This window comes from Hydra vulgaris, chromosome 06 (assembly GCF_038396675.1).
Source record: "Hydra vulgaris chromosome 06, alternate assembly HydraT2T_AEP".
NCBI lineage: Eukaryota > Metazoa > Cnidaria > Hydrozoa > Anthoathecata > Hydridae > Hydra > Hydra vulgaris.
Window position 1 is genome coordinate 58346467 of NC_088925.1, and position 18003 is coordinate 58364469.

An 18003-nucleotide genomic window follows, 5' to 3' on the forward strand; every position below is an offset into this window, starting at 1 on the left:
ACATGGCCGACGACGCGGGTTTCGAAGTGGAGGGGCACAATCGTCAATTTCTAAAAAAAGTCCTCTACATCTGGAATTTTATTAGAGAAAAAAAAAAGTCCTTTAGAAAAAAAGTGGGTCCCCCCCTGGTTCGATCATATTTAAACTACTGTGGATCTGTATAAAACTGTATGTAAGAGTTTCACACTTTACATATATCAATTTCAAACATTTAAAAAAAAATTGTTTGATCTAATTAAAGTAGTTTTCAGTATCTTTAACGCTATTTTTTTCAAAAGAAATTGTTAAAAGCCATTTTTTTTTGCGGTTATTAATGGTATGTTAAATGACATGCTTATTTTAAAAATAATTTTAAAATTGTGCATTAGTTCCTTTTTTTTAAGACTTGTTTTTTACGCCATAAATTTTAATGTAACTTGCATATAACTACTTTATTACAAAACTAGAAGATTTTAGAAACTTTTTGCATTTATTAAGAATTATTTTAATAAAAAAAGAGAAAAACTATTAATTAAAACCTAAAACATTTTTATAAATATAAGAAATAAATTTAAAACCTTTAAAAACTTATATAGGTATAAAACAAAATATGAATTTTATAAAACGACCTTGTGCAATACAAATTTTCGCGAGTTTTCCGAGTTTCGCGAGTTTTGAAGGTTTTACTGCATCAACTTTAAAATTTGAATTTGTAAAAAAAAAAAAAAGGCAATGACGAGATAAATATGAGATAAATATATGAAATAAATATAAAAAAACAACTAAGTTTTAAAAAGAGCTGTTTTGTACATCAACTAAAAAGAACTGTCAATGTACATGAAAAAATGTAATGATCCTAGATTCGAACTTTGTGGTAAGCTACTTGTTTCCAATTTAACGCATGTACTCTAATTAAAACTCTCTGCTATCTTTCTAAGAGTCATACTTTAATTCATGTGCGGAGCTCCATTTTTGATACCGTACCTTTCAGGTTTGTGTAAAAATGTCATTGATATTATGGAAATACTTTATTGCACTCAGCGAATGTTTTGAACCACTTTCTAAATAGACTGCAATTTTCAACCTAGTAAATCCCCTATTTATACAGCCAAGTAAAGACATTTCCATTCTTCTTCGATTCAGCGAATTATTCTGAATCTTTATACGAACCTAATTGAAAAATTATGCAGTATTAAAAATTTAAATAGAGTTTGATAGCAAAAACTTTTAATTAATTTAAAAAAATTTCGAAAAAATGAAAAAATGATTGCCACAATCTTTTAGGCACTATCCAGCTGAGAAAATGTGAAAGTTTCAAAAAATTTGGATCGTCCAAAAAAAAGTTATTACGTTCTGAAATTTTACCTTATAAAATGGCTTAGAAAGGCCAAAAAAGTTTTTGTGGATTATTTTATTCATATTTCTTTATGAGAAATATATTTTCTTTCACTATTAGTAGCTATGTTTAGAAACTTAATTTAAAAATTAAACTTTAACAAATAGGTTTTTTTTTTAAAAAAATACTGGTCTCATTCTGTTTCTCTCATCTGTCCACAAGTAGGAACTGCAATTTATCTTCATGTATTATTTATAATAAACAAAATTTAGTTTTAAAACATGTCAAATGCTTATGCGAAATATCTTTAGAAAATTTTGTCAGAAAACTCAAAATGAAGATAAAGGGAAAAAGGGGGTAGGAAAAAAAAAGTCGAGTTTAATGTTAATTTTTTATTTTCCCAATTTTCAGTCCGGATAGAAACTTTTTTGTCCGGATAGAAGCTATTCTGATTTACGGATATAGTTTTGAACAATTTTGTTGGTTAGCACCGTCTGAATTAAAAAAAAAAAAATAATAAAGGTCATTTTCAACTAAAATCTTCATGAAACCCATTCTTAAGACACAAAAAAGTTTTCTAAAAAAATTGTCATTGGCTTATGTAGTAGGCTAGGTCCTACATTTAGCCAAATTTTGTTCGAAATTTCGAACTTTCTAAATGATTTAAAATTTGATTTAATCAAAAACATTTTTTCATACCGCTTGAATAAGCACTTTTTACAAACCACAGAAATAATGATTGCTTCATTATCTTTAATAGGCGAATAATAAAAGAATTATTCAAGTGTTAAATGTTCATAAACAATCTGTATCAGAATCATTTTCTTCAATAATTTTAGAATTCTAAAAAACAGAGAAGATTACAAAACTACAAAACGCTCTACAAAACGGTATATCTTAATTTTTTGTTCGTTTCAAGACCGTAAGAAAATCAAGTATTCTTTTCAAGAGACCGTATCTCAGCAGGAATCTCTTGATGGTCTAAATCTTGATAATCCAGAAAAACTTTTTTGGCCTTTCTAAGCCATTTTATAAGGTTAAATTTCAGAACGAGTTATAACGTGATAACTTTTTTTTGGATCATCCAAATGTTTTGAAACTTTCACATTTTCTTAGGTGGATAGTGACTAATAGATTGTGGGAATCATTTTTTCACGGAATTTTTTTTGTACCAGTGTTTGTTGTTCTTTTATGTTTTATTCTATTGATTTCTATTCTTTTATGTTTTTTAATTCGATTATTAATTACTTACTAAAACTCTTACAAATTTTTTTTTTTTTGGATGGCACCAAAGTCACGAAGGGCAAAAGCTAATGTGCTAAACCTAAAGAAAGCTGTTGTTGCCAACAACAAATTCCGGCGAGTTCTCCGTGGAGTAAAAAGAGAAGAGACGGAAACGAAAGAGCAGAAACAAAGCTTTAAACAATGCGCATATTGTCAAATCTTTTGACCGAAAAGCCGCAAACAAATTTTCGGAAGTTCATATTGCTGTTTCACCCGAAGAAGGGCTGGGCCTGAAAAGGAGTGCAAAATTATCGAACATGGGAATGGCAAAGGTGAATTCTTTCGCAATAAAAAAGTTTGAAAGACCAATTTTGTCAAAAAGAATGCTCGAAAAAGCAAGGATAGATCTTGAGCAAATGATTAGCTTTAAAGAGAATATAGCTGGAAAGTTTTCAAATGGTTTCTGCCAGAAACCATTTGAAAAGGGAAGTCAAAGTTGAACTGATTTGATCAATTTTACAATGTAACCAGCTCGGGATGAAACTTTTGAAGTTTATGTTAAGAATTGAAAGCTTGTTGCGAGGAAAAGCCCATTGATTGATGTCCCAAAGGAGTTAATTGTTCCTCCAATTCTACATTGCAAAATAAAAATTGGGATCGTGTTATTTGAAAAGTTCCAAGATAACGAGAAAGATTCGAAATTCTTTCTAAAAATAGTGCAAAGATGGAACTTTAATGTGGATAGGAAGGCTGAGGATAATTTCCACTTGAAATTTCATGGGAACGATGTAAAGAGATTGTGTAAATCTCTTCCCGATTTCGCCACAATTCCACTTTTTGATTACTCTAAACAAATACTTGCTGTATTGAGAGATTTTGATAAGTGGTCGAAAGCTGTTTCTTCAACAAAAGTGAATATTTCTTCTGAGGAAGCTGCTGTAATCACATGCAAAGAGGTTCATTCTGCTTCTAGAGATTGTTGTTTGACAGCTACCCTAGCCACTGGTCTTGAAATGGTTGGCGGTTTTGGGACAAGCCCTTTAATTCACATGATAGTGATGCATCTCGGATTTTTTGTGCACAAAAATAAGTTTATCGGAGCAGGATCTGAAGAAGGAATAGAAAGTTTTTACAGTAAATTATCGAACGAAATTACTCGGCATAAGTTGTCCGGAAAAAATCGGTTGAAGAATGCCCTAAAATGGATGTGTATTGATGTTTTGTTATCGGATTTCGGTCTAATTTTGTAATATTTTTGACAATCGATTTCGATGTTTCTTATTTCTTAATGATGTTGTTGATAAACTTGTTGTTTAAATTACAGTGGCATCTCTGTTTTGAAACATACAAAAAATCAGATATACCGCTTTGTAGAGCGTTCACTTCTCTCCAACTTAGTAATACATCGTGTTATATATATTTCAGCTACTTTTCAAGATAATCCAGAAAAAGTCTTTTTTGGCCTTTCTAAGCCATTTTATATGGTACAATTTCAGAACGTGATAACTTTTTTTTGGACGATCCAAATTTTTTAAAACTTTCACATTTTCTTAGCTGGGTAGTGCCTAAAAGATTGTGGGAATCATTTTTTCATTTTTACGAATTTTTTTTTTTTACAATACGGCGGACTCGTTGTGCATCCCTAATTAGGGGGTTTAACTTTAGGTAATAAAATATAATATCAATAACCACTCAGTATATTTACTTATAAAGATTAAAAAACGATATTTTTTAATAACTCCATTCTATTTTACCAATAATTATCTCAATCTGATAATAGAATGACGTAACAATCCAATAATACAATATGGCGTAACAAATCCAATAATACCGTTGCGCTGACGAAGAAATAAATTTAAAAGATAATTAAATGCAACGCCAACCAAGTACTTTATGTATAAACTATTCCAACCCCAAAAGTTGACGCCTAACTGCTAAAGTAACGTCACATGCGGGTTTGTGTAAATGAATCCAATATGTTTAAATAAGAATGATGGAAAAAGTTGTTTTAATGGTTTTGGTTAAACTTTATTTAATAATAAAGTTTTACATTTCTATTCGTTTTATAATTGTTTATAGTTTTTTAACAATAATATGGAACTTTATTGTATGATTGATTGATAGGATTTGGGTATATGAGTTGTCTTAATGATTGAAATTTGGTCTTACTATGATACAGTGCTCTTCTCTATTCCTTCAGTTGAGTCGTATTGATAACGTATGCTAAAGATTTTTTTCTCAGTTTAAAAAAAGGTCCTACAAATTTTTTTTCAATGAGTGCTTTCATCTGTTTTTTCAGTCTTATTCTTAGACGGCGTTGTAAAAATGTATAAATAAGGGCGTCGCATATAAAACCGATTCCGTGCAACATAAGCAAAGAATTCGAAATGTTTGGATTTTCCAACAAAAACAAAAGTTTTAACAATAGATTTGCTATATCTGGTGCAATAAAGAATACGATAAAAGAAATAATAATAAAAAAAGGAGTAAAAAAGTTTTGTTTAAAAAGTCCGTTGTCTTCTTTACTACGTTTTGTTTTCTTAAAAACTCTCCATATGTATATATATGTACTAAGAACGAGTAAAAATAAGATCCCCTCAAATAATGGCAATATATAATGGAAAATAAATATTACAATGCTTTCATTCGAAAATTTAACTAGAGATATTCCACATACAGCACCGATTCCCCAACAGAAAAACAAGACTTTACAAACATTTTGTTTTGTAATTAATCTATCGTAATGAATGTTCAGATAAATTTCTAAAAAGCGGTTTACAGTGAGTAGCATCATTATCATAAAATTGGGTAGTAAAATAAACAAGCACGCAGAAACAATTAGGTAAGTCTGTTTGCTGCTTTCCACCTTGCATTGTATAATTATAGTTTGTGCAAAATAACTGCAGCAAATTAGAATTTCATTAACACTCATATTTAATATTATAACATCTTGAATACTGCGAACGGCATTACAACAAGTCAACAAGTAAATACCTAAACAATGAAAAGTGATTGCTAAAATGTAAACAAAGAGTGTTATGGTTGCTAACGTAATATAATTACTAAGTGGTATTGTTGCTGATGTTTCGTTTGTATATACTCTAATTCCACTATTATTCATTGCTCTTAAAAACAAGCTAATATTTTAAAACTTCATTATATATATTAAATACAATACAGCAAGTTTACTAATTGCATGAAATAACATGTATATATATATATATATATATATATATATATATATATATATATATATATATATATATATATATATAAATATATATATATATATATATATATATATATAAATAAATAAATATATATATATATATAAATATATATATATATATATATATACATATATATATATATAAAAAAATAAATATATATATATATATATAAATAAATATATATAAATATATATATATATATATTTATATTTATATATATATATTATATATATATATATATTTATATGTATATATATATATATATATATATATATATATACATTTATATATATATATGTTAATATATATAAATATATATATATATATATATGTATAGATATATATATGTATATATATATATATGTATATATATATATATATATTTATATACATATATATGCATATAAATAGGTATATATGTATATATATATATATATATATGTATGTATATGTATATATATATATATATGTATATATATGTATGTATAAATATATATATGTGTATATATATGCATATACATATGTATGTATATATAAACTAATATATACAAATATGATATATATATATATATATATATATATATATAAATATGTATATACATATATATATATATATATATATATATATATATATATATATATATATATATATATATATATATATATATATATATATATATTTATATATATATATATTAATATTTGGGAGTCATAGGCACAACTGCTGTTTCAGATATTTAACGGCCAGTTTTATAAAAAAATATTTATTTTTCGTTATTTTAAAATAATTATAAAACTATTTTCAAAATAAATAATAAAATTTAAATTATTAAATACTTTAGATTTTAAAACTGATTGAAAATATGTTAAATTTTAATAATAATGCATTTTTCTAAGAACGAGTTTCTGAATTAAAAATTTTTATTTTTACTTTATGCGATGTTCACCTTTCTTACTTTCATGCAAAATCGTCAGAATAGTCGAGTTCAGAATATATATAATTTTCGATGGATAGTTGTTCTAATCCAACTAGCCTATTTTGTCATTGTTAAGTGTAATTATGTCTTATATAGTTTTAATTTAGAAAAACTGCGTTCCGCTGATGCTACCGTTATAGATAATGTTAATAAAGCAGTCATAACATTTGAAAACACATCTTGCAATATGCCGTTGTTTATGAACCATAAAACTTCAAGAGGAGTATTGTTATCTGGTGACATATGTGCTAATGATTTCAGTTCAGTAAACAAATTAAGTTTTTTAATCTTAGATTCGGATGGAGTGTCAAGTTGATGCGAATCATCAGACGCAGAGACAGAAAGTATCAAACTTAGCTTCATGCAGTGGTCTTATAGTTTTTATCAGAGCATTTTAAATCCGAAATACTAAATAAAAAGCCAAAGGATGATTGATAATTTTTCAGCTGTAAAAAATGACCGATTAAATACATAACTGTTTGGTTTTAGATTTTGGAAATCTTTTTAGATTAATTACTTTGAGTCGAAATTTTAACTATTATATAAAAAAATAAACAAAAAATTATAAAATTTGATCTAGATTATGTTAATCTCTTGTATACTTAAGTTTAGTAATATATATATATATATATATATATATATATATATATATATATATATATATATATATATATATATATATATATATATATATATATATATATATATATATATATATATATAAATATATATATATATATATATATAGTATTTAATTCTTTTCAGGTTAAATATCAATAATAAAGTCTTTATTAACAAACAGACTACACAATATTGCTTATTAACTTGCGTAAGTTGGAACATTTTTTAAAGTCGTTAAACTTCCTGTCGCGTCAATTTTTTATCCCTCTTTAAAAAAATTAAAACCAATGACTCATTCTAAAAAATTTTTTTTGTCTTCGGTTTATAATAATTTAACAAAACTCAATAAAGATCGAGGGTTATGACCAACCTACGGTTGATGATATTGGGTTATAATCAAATGGCCATTGTTAATGACTATGTTAGAATCAAAGTTATGAACTCAAATTAAAAATAAGTAGATAAAAAAATAAAAATTAATAATGAATCATATTACTACAAAATTTTTATAAAAATAATACTTTTACCGTTTAATTTTTAAAATTTCATTAAAATTTTTTATTATTCAAAATTAAGTATTTAATTAATTTATAGAATTTAAAACTTAAAACGGTAAACGCAAACAAAAAAAAAATTATTTCTTAAAGAAAAATTTTAACTAATATGCGTTCAATAGTCCAACGTGCTTATTTAAAAGTTACAGATGTTTAAAACATCTTGTAATAACTAAACTTTAAAGGACCTTTTAAAAACGTCATTTTGATTACTATAGTCGCCAAATATAAATACATTTTTTATAAGACAAATATTTTTGTTGATTTGTTAAAGGTCATCTTCTATAAACAAACAACAGCAACAACAACAAAAAAACATGTTTTAAAAATCACAAAAAGACAAATTTTTAGCCATATACAAACTTCTAAATGTTAATAATCTCTGTTGATTCTAGAATTAGATTTAAAAAGACTGATTTAGTTTAAAAAATAAATGAATAATTTCTCTACTTAATTTGTTGTATTCCAAATAACGATTCATAATAAACAAAACTCTAACCACTGCGCCACGTCTGCAGCGAGCAAAATTTATTTTTTATAAATTTATTTTTTATGAACTTATTTTTTAATACGGTTATTCTTTTAATGAAATTATTAGAATTGTTCTAAAGTCATTACAAAGTAATTAAAACAATTAAATTTGTTTTACTGAACTTGTCATCGCGAATTAAGTTATTAGATATAACATGTGTAGTTTCTAAATAAGACCTAAAGTTTCTTATCTGCATAAACAATCTCTATAAAGGATCCAACTTAACAACAATAATCTTTGCTGACGAGGCGAACTTTTTTATTATCTCATAGTAACATAACGACAATATTTGATTGTATGAATTAGGAATCAACCGAAACTTCTGAATGGTTTATACCAAGTAAACTTTCTCCTAATATTTGAAAACCTTCTGCATCTATACTTTTAAAAACATCAAGGTGATGTCACTAGGTAATATGCCTCTTTTTAAAAATGTACCTCTTCTTTTGATAGAGAGGTTCAAATTAAAAATAGTATCAGCTACAAATTTTGCATTTTTCTATTCATGAAAATCTTTTACAAAAAAACAAATTGAAAATTCGTCTAGCAAAATTTCTAAGAAAGAAAAAGTAAAAGAAATACTAATAAAAGCAAAAAGCATGTTAAGCCAATTTACTTTAATTCAGCTTTACCACTTATTTACTCATTTCCATATAAACTATGCCCATGCGGCCTTTAGTTAGCCAATGGTTACACATTGCAGCTTTGTATCTAGCAATATAATTACCAATTATCAATAGTTACAGATAGTAGGTATGTAGCCAATTACAGCTATAATAATTACAGATAGTAGGTATGTAGCCAATTACAGCTATAATAATTACAGATAGTAGGTATGTAGCCAATTACAGCTATAATAATTACAGATAGTAGGCCAAGCTATAATAATGATAAAGCTATTAAAATAATAATAATACAAAAAGATATAACCACAAGCAAAATAAGTTTGTACTGCACACGGTAAACCGTCTGTTTAACGTATGTGACATCCAAATTTAAACAAGTTTCGATCATCTATTTGAGTATAAGTAAATTGGAAAAAACACATCTAAACTTTTTAGTCCCTGGAAAAGATGGAAAAAAATACATCTAAACTTTTTAGTCGTTGAATAGTATAGGTTTTGTGTGTTCAGACTGTTTAACTATTTCCTTACATTGGGTTGCTGTAAGGCAACTTTTGTTTGTAAGGGCATTAAGTTGTTTCAAAACATAGAGAAGATTGTGTATGTGTGAAATACGAGCGTTGAAGGAAAATACTTACTCGTCAAACCCTGACCACGCTATAAATTAATCTTAATATGGAAACATCGATAATTAAAATAGACTTAAACGTCTCTAATACGTCTCTTAAACGTCTCTAATAAAAGCTATGCTCAACTATAGCAACTAGTTTTAACTCAAAATTAACGAATTTAGCACATTGAAAAGAACCCTTTTGTGTGAAATAACAGAAAATATAACTGAACCTAATATTTTAATCACCCTTGAAAACGCCAATTTAGATCACGATCTGGAAGGCCTGCAAATTTTTCGTAAAGGGACAATGATCGAACTCGTCAGTAATGGGTTTGCCTCTCGAAAAAAATATTTACCTGTCGGTGTGGCTCTTGAACAACTCGGATATGGGAAACATATGCACACAAGAGCAGTATATCGCAAAACGCCTAAAAACGGAACATCCTACTATACAGGAATTCTAGTTATCATGATGAATCAATTAATTAAACCAATACCAAGATCTTTAAAACTATGCGGATATAATCTATACCGGACAAAACAAAGAAGAAAATCTAAGCTTCTCTTGTGACATTTATCAGCCTTTTATCGACAACAAACTGGGAATCCGTTTTGAAAAAAAAAATGTTTATGAAGCTTATGATAAATTTTATCATATATTTGAATGTCACTACAATAAAGCATTCCCAATAACAACTAAATTTATTAAAACAAAAACTCTACAAAATCCCTGGATAACACCCGGAATCATAAAATCTTCGAAAAAAAAGCAACGATTGTATGAGAAGTTCATTAAAAAAAGAACTTTTAAAAATGAAACAAACTATAAAAACTATAATCGCCTTTTTGTGACGATTGTAAAGCGCTCAAAAAAGTTTTACTATAGTAGCCAATTGCTAAAATACAAAAATGATATACAAAAAACTGGGAACATAATAAAAGAGGTTATAGGTAAAAAGATATGAGTATTAGTCGTTTACCAAAAAAACTAATTATAAATGACTGTGAAATTATTAACGACACAATAGTTGCTAATTCGTTTAACCATGCATTTGTTAGCACAGGTCCAAGTTTAGCATCAAAAATAAATAGAAGTAAAACTTGCTTCAAATCATACCTAAACTCTAATAATAATATAATGGACAATAATATGCTAACAGAAACAGAATTGCTAGATGCCATGTACTTACTTAAACCAAATAAAGGTAATGGAGTTGATGCTGTAAGCAGTAATGTAGTAATTAAATCAATGCTTTATTTAAAAATTCCGCTTTTGCATATATTTACGCTCTCTTTAAACCAAGGAATCTTTCCCGATAAACTTAAGATTGCAAGGGTAATACCTATACTAAAATCAGGAGATGAGACTAGTGTCTCCAATTACAGGCCTATCTCCATACTATCAAGCTTTTCAAAGTTATTAGAACACATTATGTATAAAAGATTGTATTACTTTTTAGATTTAAACAATATTCTCTATAGTAAGCAATTTGGGTTTAAAAAGAGCCACTCTACTGATCAGGCTATTGTTCATCTTGTTCATGATATTTTTAAATCATTTGATGAAAATAAATATACATTAGGTGTATTTATTGATTTCAGTAAGGCTTTTGACACTGTCGATCATTACATTTTATTAACAAAATTAGAAAACTACGGTATTAAACATATAAATATTGCGTGGATTAAAAGCTACTTGTCAAATAGAAAACAATACAATTCTTATAATGAAGGTAAAACAACTAATATGAACATAACATGTGGTGTTCCTCAGAGATCTATATTAGGGCCACTCCTATTTCTCATTTTTAATAATGATTTAAGCAAAGCTTGTACTGAACTAGATACAATTTTATTTGCAGATGACACAAATCTATTTTATGCACATACTGATATAAATATTCTGTTTAAGTGAGTAAACAAAGAGCTATTAAATCTTACTGAATGGTTTAATGCAAACAAATTATCTCTAAATGTAACCAAAGCAAAATATACTTTTTTCCATCGTTTTCATAACCGAGATAAAATTCCCTTGAAACTTCCAAAACTTTGTATTGCCAATCAAGACATAAAAAGAGAAACCACTTTAAAATTTCTCGGCGTGCTTCTTGATGAAAATTTGACGTGGAGAGATCACATACAATATCTCGAAAATACAATCTCAAGGAACATAGGCCTGCTATGCAGAGCTAAGCCTTTTTTAAATCCAACTTGCTTAAAACTTTTATATTTCTCGTTCATTCATTGCCATCTTAATTATGCAAATATTGCTTGGTGCAGTACAAATAAAAATAAAATAAAAAAACTATTTAATAAACAAAAGCGTGCAATCAGAATTATTTCTAATGTGGGCCGTTATACACACTCCCAAGCATTATTTGTTAATTTAAATATAATGAATGTTTATCAATTAAATGTCTATCAAGTTCTTATATTTATGTTCAAAATTAATAAAAATATATCTCCTAAAATATTTTACCCATTATTCAAAATAAATCAGAATAGATACCAGATTTTCACCAGATTTTCAAATAACAGTTATATTCAACCCAAAAGTTATATTGCGGCGACCGAATTTTCAATTTCTACTAGAAGGCCGAAATTATGGAATAAAATATTAACTAATGAACTTAAAACAATTTCTATGCTAAATGAGTTTAAGAATAAATTAAAGCAAAAACTACAGATGATCGACGTAGCGCTCAGCTTTTTCTGAAGTTTTAATGAGGTTTGAAAAAAAAAAAAAAAAAAAAAAAAATATATATATATATAAAATTATGGTTTATAAGAATTATTCACATATTTTTTTTTTTTTTTTTTTTTAAACATATTCGCTTCCAACAAGGCTGCAAGCAGCCACTAATTAAAGTTGGAAGTTACTGTAAGAGAAAAGATGAAGATTGTAGAGCAAGATAACGATTGACGGACGATTTAAAAGATTGCAAATTATATGAATCAGGAAAGCAAGATGAAGGAAGCGAATTCCAAAGAGCTGATGTTCGAGGAAAAAAACTAGACGAATAAGCGTTTTTGGAGCACTTAGGAACAGTCACAGAAAAAGGATGACACTTAATTGAATGACGAGTAACACGAGAACGAATTTTAGTAGATGGCATAAGAGACGCTAGCTCTTTCGAGCAGTGCCCATTATAGTATTTGTAGAAAAGAGAAAGAGAAGCAACATTACGACGATGTGATAATGGTTGAAGGTTGGCTGCAAGAGCAGGTCCAACTATGTTTACAATGCGTTTTTGCACCTTGTCTAAAAGAGAAAGGGCATCATTAGAAGATCCGCCCCAGATATGGCAACAGTATTCCATACAAGGCCGGATTTGAGATTTATAGAGGTAGAGAATAGAATCCAGAGTAAGAAAGTGGCGAGCTCGATAAAGAGATGCAACCTTAGCAGATGCTAATTTTGCAACCGATTTGATATATGGTTTCCAAGAAAGATTGGAAGTAAGAGTTAATCCTAGAAGATGAAGAGTAGGTGACTCATCGAGTACATCACCGTTCATAAATATAGGAAGATCTAAATTATTGCGATAACGATTGGCTGAAAAAAATTGAGTTTTATCTGAATTAAAGTTCACCAGCCACTGTGAGCCCCATGCTGTACCAGAAGTGAGATCCTTTTCAAGCTCAAATGCCCCCTCCAGGCAATCAGAGGGTGTTGGTTTCTTATCACGACAAGAATAAATGGTAGTATCATCAGCAAACAATGCCACCTTAGATGTGAGAATATCTGGAAGATCGTTAATGTAAATTAAAAAGAGTATAGGGCCAAGGATAGAACCTTGAGGAACCCCTGAAGTTACAGAATAAGAAGAAGAGTGTTGTCCATCGAGGACAACTTTTATGCTACGATTGGAAAGGAAGGATTCAATGATCTTAAAGATGTTGCCGGATACACCATAAGAAGAAAGCTTATGGAGAAGACCAGCATGCCAAACTTTATCAAACGCTTTTGAAATGTCAAGAGCGATGGCCTTAACCTCTCCACCTTCATCTAATGCACGATAAAACCTGTCGGTTATTACTGTTAGCAAATCAGCTGTAGAACGAGAAGATCGAAATCCATATTGATGGTCAGAAAGTAAGTTATTAGATTCAAGATGAGAAATTAAGTGTTTGTTAATTAAAGATTCAAAAACCTTGCTTATGATAGGAAGAAGACTTATGGGACGGTAGTTAGACGAATCAGGTCGCTCCCCAGAGTTTTTGAAGATAGGGATAACAGATGCGGCTTTCCAGCAGGCTGGAAAACAAGACTCTGATAAGTACTTGTTGAATAGTTTTGAGAGTATAGACGACAGCTCTGGAGAACACTTCTGCAAGACAATAACAGGTATGTTGTCTGGGCCACAAGCTGTAGAAGAGTCTAGACAGGAAATCGCTTTAGATACAGATGCTGAAGTGATATGAATGTCAAGCAATGAATCAACCTGTTTGTTGGCAATATCAGGTAGAACGCAATTAGTGGAATCAAGAGATGATATTGATGAAAAGTTTTTAGCAAACAGTTCGGCTTTGTCTTTAGGTGAGGTGACAAAGTCTGAACCATACAAGAGAGGTGGAATTATAGATTTGCCCTTATTATTGATATTATTAAAGATTCTCCAGAAGTCACGAGAGCCTAATTTTTGAGATGAGATACGAGATTTCATGACCTGAGAATAGCGGGTTTTGGCGTTAGACAAAACCTTTTTACAGTTGTTTCTAGCAGTAATGAAAAGACGTCTGTTTTCTGGAGAATTGTTTTGCTGATAAATATGGAAGTAACGGTTTCGATTGGCAATCGCAGCAGCACAGTGTGAGGAAAACCATGGAGGAGAGTGAGGCTTGACCTGGAATCGTCGAGAGGGAATAAAAGATTCCATGCCAGCCTGAATCCACGAAGTTATATAAAAAGCACATTTGTCGACAGGAAGTTGAAAGATTTCTACCCAAGGGCCATCACGAAGAAAATCACGGAAAGAATCCCAGTCAGCTTTACTGTAGTTGTAAGAGGTTCGATAGTAGGGGTATTCAGGTGATGAAGAAGAATGAGATATTAGTTTTAAAGAGATCAAACTGTGATCAGAAGCACCTAAGGGTGAATGTGGAGAAACTGAGCACTGACTAGGATCAGAAACAAGACATAAGTCGAGTAGAGAAGGTAAATGATTAGGGTTGTCAGGAAAGCGAGTTGGAAAGTTGACTATTTGAGTTAGGGATTGAGAAAGGCAAAAGTTGTGGGCTTTAATGCCTGCAGGTAAAAGCCTTTAAAGGTATATGCTAGTGTAAAAGGAAAGCTTCAGGATTATGCGTATTTGCTTGCTTGCTTTTTAGTAATATAGTTTCTTCGTACAAATTCCTTTTTTTCTTTTTTTTTTTTTAATTTTTCTTAACCAACACAAAAACAAAAAGTTAAAGTAGGACTTTAGGACCGATCATTTTTATTTTATTAAGTCTTTAGAAAAACGTTTTATATTATATAGTGATACGTTTTTTAACTTTTGTTGTCTTATATTTACGGTATAGACTAAGGGGCTTGGTGATAAGACCAATTATGTCTCCTTCTTGCCCCTGCTATTTGTATTTATATTATGCTTTACGACTTTAATAAATTTATATGGCAAATAAAAAAATAAAAAAAAATTTAAAAAATAAAAATTTTGTAGAAGTGACTAAGAAAAAAAGTAGCAGAAACTAATGAACCAGAAACATCAGAAGAAATAACTGAACCAACAATTAAATTTTCTAAACCACAAGAATCAGAAGCCCCTTTGGTGATATGTTAAAACTTTCTCGAAAACCAAATTATAAACGACGATACCAATAACTTAAATAAAATAAAACCAAAGACACCCGAACAAATACCACAACCGCCTGAAATAAATTCTCAAACACAAGAAACAGAAGCTCACATGGAAGAAAGCCAAAGTTTTAACAATAATAATATTGAAAACAAAATCGAACCTCACAACAGCAACATCGTAAATGAAGCAAACATAATGCTAAAAGAAAAAGTAGAAGAACCAGAAAAAAAAATCGAACTTCCCTCAGAATATCTTTGCTTAGATTGTACTGAGAGGCATATTTACAACTTAAATTTATTCTACGGCTTCGATAAAACAAAATGCTCGGAAGATGAACAATTAATATTTAAGGCACACAAAAAAGCAGAATATGATCAGAGAAAATTCGAAAGACAAATAAAAAGAAACAAAGCAAATAAGATACCCGTCGGTCAATCAAGGGATTATATTAAAAGCAATACACATATCCAAAATAACTCTTCATACAATCATGATGACTGGGCTTAAAGCTAATACAAAAAACAAAAGTAATACTTCAGAAATTAAAACTATAAAAACTATATTAGAAAATAAAAATATTAAAAAAATTAAAAAAAAAAAAAAAATTTCATAAATAAATAAAAAAAACAAAACAAAAAAAAAACAGTATCCATAAGCTTTAAACTAAGATAAAATAAAAGTAAAACAACAAAAGTTAACAAAAATTTTTTTATAAAATTAAAAAAAAAAAAAAAAAGTAAATCGTATAACGTCATATAAGTACAACGTCATCAGCAATGATGTCATATAAGTATAACGTCATCAGCAATGATGACAAAGTTTATACTAAGCATTAATTAGGTTACCTTATTAATAGTACGAATTGCACATTCTGACATCTCGTGCAATATCTGGCCGCTTTTTTTATGCTATCTTTCTACCTCGACTTCTTCTGACTTTCACTCTATTATATCTTCGTTATATTTATATATATATATATATATATATATATATATATATATATATATATATATATATATATATATATATATATATATATATATATATATATATATATATATATATATATATATTGTTTACACTGTACAACAATATAAAAAAGTATGCAATTGGCTGGAGCAAGAAGAAGGCATAAGTTAGCCTTATCGCCAAGCCTCAATAGTAAGGCTTCTAATTATCCGTATCATGTTAGCAACTGTATTTAAAAGAAAGACAATTTTAAGATGTTAAGAAACAAAAAAAGTAATAAAAAAAATTAAAAAAATAAAATGATTAAAATATAGTAACAAAAATGACAAAGTTTTCCGAAACTAAACGTAATTAGAAATAAAATAATAAAATTTCTGTTGCTATATCTAGTGCAGTCAGTTGATGCAAACTTTGTGTTATTTAGGATAAAAGCATGAAACATTGTGGACATGTTGATAAGGTTAAAGAATTCGTTTTAAGACTCAGACCCACTTTCAAAATACACTTTTCAAATACTGCACAAAATTTTGAAAATTTTTTATTTATTTGAAATATAAATAAATTTATTTTTTATTTTTCCTTATAAAAAAACGTTTTGATAAGACAATCAAGCCCATAGTACTTTCCCCCTGAAATTATTAAAAAATTGAATATATCTTTAGTTACACGTTTGGAATGCGATAAGGAGATTTTCCTTTTAAATATAATTGTTCTATCAAGGAAGTTCACGCCCGACAAAGACTGGAAACAATCTAATGGCAAAATATCGCATGTTAATTCAAGAAAATCAAGAACTTGGATTGCAGTTTTCACTAGGTAGAATTGCACAATTGGAGGCAGAGTTATCGTTGCAAAGGAAATATAGTGAAGATCTGATACAATTTTCTCTGATTTTCGATGCTGGAATAATGATATTTCTGTTCCGTGAAAAGAGTCTTCAGCTGTTGTGGAACTTGGATTGTGGTCTATATTATCCAAAGCAGCAGTTGTGAAGAACAAAAAATAAAATAAAATAAAAAAAAAAACAGATTTAAACAGCTGAACCATCAGTTTCACGATGAACACCGTTTCTTTATGAATGATCTAGGTGCACTGAAATTTTATTTGTGTTTATACAGGTCAGTACAATTATTAGTAAAAGAGTCAAACTGAAGTTTAACTTCACTGATTTAAATAATTTGTTTCAAGTACGTCTAATTTTTCATAGTTTTCAAGTGACTCCTTCCAAAAAAATTTTCTTAAATAGAGTTTGAATCATCAAAATGTTGATTTTTTTGTGTTGATAAAGTTCAGTTGCTTTACGCAATCGGTCTTGCTCTAATTTTAGATTTAGTGTCTTTGCATCTTTTAATTGTTGCTTCAATGCACAGGTTGTTGCTTGCATGCCTTCCATATCCTCATTTAACTGGATCATAAACTCATTCATTTCATCTTGGCTAGCACTGAGATTCGACTAGTTTTGAATTTTAATGAAAAACCCGAAATGGAAAACTGTTCCAACGTCTGTTTAAACAACTTCTTTCGGGAACTTACACCCAAAATAG

The 18003-nt window shown here is 28.6% G+C and overlaps 1 long non-coding RNA gene across 1 annotated transcript; it reads right to left on the minus strand.

Moving 5' to 3' along the window:
* Window positions 1-739: 739 nt before the first annotated feature.
* Window positions 740-8473, minus strand: LOC136082024 (uncharacterized). The gene is made up of 2 exons (XR_010639351.1): window positions 8372-8473; window positions 740-1149 (listed from the first exon to the last, which is right to left on the minus strand). It is a non-coding gene; the product is annotated as an uncharacterized LOC136082024 (long non-coding RNA).
* Between the last annotated feature and the right edge of the window lie 9530 nt (window positions 8474-18003).